The sequence below is a fragment of the Mizuhopecten yessoensis genome, unplaced genomic scaffold (genome assembly GCF_002113885.1).
Source record: "Mizuhopecten yessoensis strain PY_sf001 unplaced genomic scaffold, ASM211388v2 scaffold2501, whole genome shotgun sequence".
Lineage (NCBI taxonomy): Eukaryota > Metazoa > Mollusca > Bivalvia > Pectinida > Pectinidae > Mizuhopecten > Mizuhopecten yessoensis.
Genome location: NW_018404577.1, coordinates 85,193 through 90,959, shown reverse-complemented (window position 1 = coordinate 90,959; position 5,767 = coordinate 85,193).

Genomic DNA, 5,767 nt, shown 5'->3' with positions numbered 1-5,767 from the left:
CACTTTATTCTCAAAAGGTTTGTATTGATGTGTTTGTTGGTTAGGATTTAGTGTCATTGAGTACAGATATGTTTATAATACATGCACGCTACAGACGTCACGATGGAAATGCGACACGTGATTGTGACGTCTATTGAAAAGTTCAAACGCAATATCTCTTTTGACGTGTGAGTGACATTTAGAATTTAATTGTTAATATTTGTTAATAAAATCATATGAATGATTGTCCAAATAGCGTATGATAGGTGTGTAACTCTGCAATCACTGCATTTGAATAGAGAAAGTACATACATTGTATCACGTAGTAATGAACCAGAGCGACTTGCTATATCTCAAGGTTCACTAGGAATTGTTGCATCACAATAAGCTTAGTTTTATTGCAATTTATTGTTAAGACATCAGTTAATGCAGTGATGCACTCATTCTGTTTATATATCTTTTTAAACATTTCTTATTGTTTTATCCGATTTCATTGAATTCTCCTTTATACAGAATTCAAATTGCCTATGAATACAATGCACTAGGCCGGTGACGATACAATAGCGCGTTGTGAATATGCAATTTGGTCAAAAAGTCCTTCTCGTATATAATTTTTATTGATTTTGGCAATAATTTGATACTTAAATTTCATGTGTACTTTCAAAATTTAAGGTTGATTTTAAACTGCCAACAGCCAGCTTTCTCAAACGCTATGATTATGACGTCACAATTATAATGACGGCACGATCACCACTCCCGATTAATAGCCTTATAAGTCGAAACTAGATTTATATTGTGGCAATGCAGAGGGAAAATTAATAATCTTCTTCAGTGATATTCATATTATTCTACAGTATATTTCCTTATTGTGATGAACGTTCCATCATCATTGATGATATTCGCTTTATCTAGTGAAAACCATTTCAATCGATAAAAAAAATTCATGCTATAACATAAATTGCATGTTGTAGTATGTCTTCCACTCATAGTGTAGGAAACATTCCGTTGTATAAATCGCATTAAATTATATAAATTCATCTCTGTCATGCATTTATATTACTTTTAGTATGTTTTTCATTATAAATATCTCTTCAAACAAAATCAATTTACCTCATACAGCAGAACCACAATATTGATTTTGGTTTTCAAAGACAGCGTATTTTTTTGACATATCATTTATTGAATACTTTGTGATGATATATAGTTCCCTTTCATGATCCTTCGCTCTACTAATAAATTCAAAACAGGTCTCATCACTCATAAAGCGGATACCTTATTCCGCAGTTAATCACTTTGTTGGGTTTCAAAAAATCTTTATTTCACGATGTTCTATAGATTTTATTTTTCTATTGTTAAAAACCACAATAAAAGTCATAGTGATTCAACATAATAACTTGTTCTTATTCCCTTTATGATTTGAAAATCATTGATACAGAAATGAAAAATCAAACGGAATACTATATCAATTAATATTTCCATCTTGCATGTTCTCACTTTGTGAGATTGTGGATATTCTTTCATCGGAAACAAAGATATGATAATAGACTTTGCTATTTGTTCTACAATTCCCTTATGCTTTTGATTTTTACAATTTTTCATTATTTTTTATTTCAGCACTACAGGCGCTTGATTATAGAAAATAATCAGCCGGAATATCATAACCCTACAGAGAACTGGGTGTTTGATCCCGGCTCCATGTTAGCGTCGCGTGCCCGTAGTACTGCGGATAGCGCGCGCACCTAATGCACAGATGAAGTGTCAGTCCGGCCAATAAGACGTTATTATCAAACATTTTTTAATCTAGATTTTTTTATCAGATACTTTGAGGAGTTCTATCGGTACATTTTTCAAAATTATATTCAAATAAAATCCCAGCATGGGGGCAGATGACAAAATCTTAATTGGACAAACAGTGTTTGAGAGTCTTTATGAAGGGGTCTATATATCTGTATGGATGTAAATAATACATAAGACTGGTCTGGCTATGAATTATGGCCATGCAAATACCAGAAGTGCAGCAACACATTTTACTTGGCTGTAAATATGGATTATTTTAACTCACAAACACCTTTTTTTTTCTAACGCTGATAATTTTTGGGTTCAAAGCCCCAGTGTCTGTTTGGTAGATACAGAGTCTTTATCGACAGCATACGTTCCAGGGAAGGCTAAATAAAACCAAATCTAACTGATTACCCAAAATAGGTGAATATTTTAGCGCTGACCACAAAGGCTTAATTACATAAGGGGAGGTTAGGCGATTTCATTTATCAAGAGCATTTGGGTTGAATGAGAAGGATAGTTATTTTCTGATAATTCATCTGAGATGAAACGAATCAACCGATTTCGAAGAAAAAAACCATGAGTGATATGTTAAAATTGATGAGAAACTCTTTTCTGGGACATATCTTAATGGTTCAACGATCAGACTATGTAGATATTCGGGATTTGTTCAGACTAAAGTCAACATTCACCCTTTTCTTTATTTATGTAATACTTTACACGCCGATTGACCTACAAAGAAACTTGTACTACACATACAGTTTAATAATAGTTAGAAAACATAATGCTTAGTTCTGAAGAAAATACTGGAGGTGTGAGACACTACTATTGCTTATAATGAAATCATTTTATTACCAAACAGACAGGGAGAGCAACATTAACGTTTCCTTGAGTGATACTACATGAACGGTGTGTTACCTTATTGTCCTTGTGAGTTTGATGCAATGGTATGTTTCGCTATAATTGTCAGTTAACGCCGTGGTATATTTTGTCTTTGTGAACTTGAGCTATCATTCTTATCTATTTTACCTAGTAACAAACGAGAGTCGTCTTGTCTTATAGCAATAAAAAGCTGCAAATGGGTATATATACTATATCAGAATGGTGTGTTAGTGACGTCAGAGGGTCCTGCAGACAATCGATGATGAAGAAAAAACCCGTAGAAAACCTTTCATTATGTGTCAAAGGTCTGGAAAATTATGAGATTGTACCGACTATATGCGATACTACTGCATACGCTTCGACCTCTGTCTAAACTCTATCAATGTATGTTCCTAATACATAATGGCAGACTGGCAGAGCGACGCACGTCTAGGTCGGCCATATCTGGAAACGAATCACTTCGCTTAACACGATACGATTTTGAACTTTGAAAAAAATGCATTACTCCTGAAATGATTGCAATATCTGTATATAAAAAATGAGTGTATGGTGTATAGGTTTTTGAATCTTGTGTTTCTGTTTTGTGATGCTCTAGTGATGAGTTGTGTTGCTAGTTTAGATGGCTATCACTTACGTTGGATGGCGCCTCAGTTTTGATCATCACTGTGTTTATAGCTAACAATAAACATACACATTGTCAGAAAACATGTATTGAAATGAATACGTCTCCTTGAAATTAAACATTTCATTTTATGCGAAGCGTTTTTTAAAAAATATTTCTAAAATTGAAAAATGATGTTAAAGATTTTACAACTTGATACACTTTATTCAAATAACCAAGAATATATAATGATCCCCAAGTCGAGTCAGTCTGAAACAGTTATCAAAAATGTCATCACACATTTTCTAGATTTGAAATAATTCAATTTAATGTATAAAACGACGGCATCTTTATGAAGCGATATACCCTATAACACATATGCGGTATATGTACCTAGAAAACGATGTACTGTAACAAAACTGATTTGAACAGTTATGTGGGGACGTATTCTGTAGAATATATTCATTCGAGCGTACCCAGTGTATCGTTAGCGTGATTATGATGTATTTGAAGCATTATGTTTTAGATGGTCCGATTGTACCAGATCATTATTTGGGGGAAACTCCATCCACTTAATTTTATTCGATTTTTTCAGTCAGTCGTAAAACAGAAAGTCATAACAAAAAAAGAAGATGAAATGCTTTGCACAGCTAGACATGTTTTTTAAAATCCATTATACATCAGGTAGTTTATCTGTTACTGTAGATAAAAGGTATTGTTTATGTCTTATTGTTATTTAAAGTAAAAATTCTGGCAGAGAAAATTGATAAGTGGAACAGATTTATGTACTATGAGTTTAAAATGAAACTGACTTCAAAATCATCACTCATCCCGCCTTTTAGTCATTGGTGTTTACATGCTTATAAAAAAAAATCAGAGTGAATACATTAAAAATTCCCAGCGATTAAACACAAATTTGACAGATTTCGTATATTATTCCAGGTCAGGGTTCTCTATATGGCTTTGTTTTGTGGTATACTTGTATATTTCTAAACCGATCTAAAATATAGCTTGAAATATAAATAAAGGATAAGTTTGGATAGTAAATAAAAGATATTTTGTATCTTACATGTATAATAAGCGCATATATGACGTGTTGGTTTTGCAGCCGTCAAACACGTTGTTACGTCATCAAACGGAGGGAAACGTTTCAAGGAACATTTGTACAAAATTATACAGGCTAGCAATTATAATGACATGTACGTTTAAAGGACATTCAAGTTCAAATACGTTCGTGATCTTAACATTATACTGAATTCCATCAATAGGATATATTAGTTTGTTTACATCATATGAACTTTTGTTTATATTTCATGAACATTTGTTTATATTTCATGAACTTTTGTTTACATTATTTGAATTTTTATTTACATTTCATGCGCAATTTTGTGCAGTTATGCTGTTATATATAGAGTTAACACTATATGTAAATTTGTTTAAATTTTTTGTATATATATATATATATAAGTCAGACATAACTTATTTATTAAATAATATATATAATGTTTATACTGTATGTACATTAGTTTATATAGTATGTCTATACATACATTTGTTAACATGCTCTCTAGATCTCCATATAAACATTATGTTAAAGCAAGGACACTTGCAGTCTGTCCTGATTGAGACCTACATCTAGATACCAGCTAGGACAGTTGATTTCTGTGCGGGTATACGGATAGACATTATGGTATAACTAGGACAGTTTAAAAATAAATTACCCCATACTGACGTATTTACGATGTGTCCCATTAAAAAAAATTCTGACTCAACTTGTTTGATCAAATGTTTTATGTTTATACTCTAATTTGATCACTACAAGGACGCGGTCTCCATCCGCCGTATAACCTAACCCGTTTTTATTTCCCTTCCGCGAATTTTACTGAAACCATTTCACGTCGTTTAAATCCGATCCACTGTGCCTTGTTCTATATTTATATATGATAATAAAATATTTTACCATTGTGTATTGGTATCTGACTGCAGTCATTAATTTTCACAAAAAACAAATTCCGACATGACCTTCGATTTAACGTAATCTATAGGAGTAAGGAGATTCGGTTTATTACGATGAGTCTCGAAGACCTGCGAGGCGGCTCTTATCTTCCAGATTAACCTCTAATCCAAAGGACCATTTGAGCCATGCGACGGGACTAAACATGTACAGTGTAATTTGAGATGAATGAATAATTCGGATTTTACATTTGGTGTGATATGGCGCAAGGTATTAATCTGATGGTCCTCGGAAATAAACCTTTCTAGGTACTTTTGACAAATTAGCCTAGCTGTCGGGAAGGTCAGTAATGCCTGTGTTCTATTATATTTCCATTTTACCTTGATGACGCAAAATAGACCTCTGTGGGTTATCGCATGTCAGTCACCACTAAATGTCTCTCTACATAGTTGTTACCTTAGTAATGTGGCCAAAAACATTCTTATAGAGAGAACAAAAATGTTTTGTGGAGAAATAAAGCTTTTTATTTTTAAGATTATGTTATCTATTTCGTGGTATACAATGAAATCACA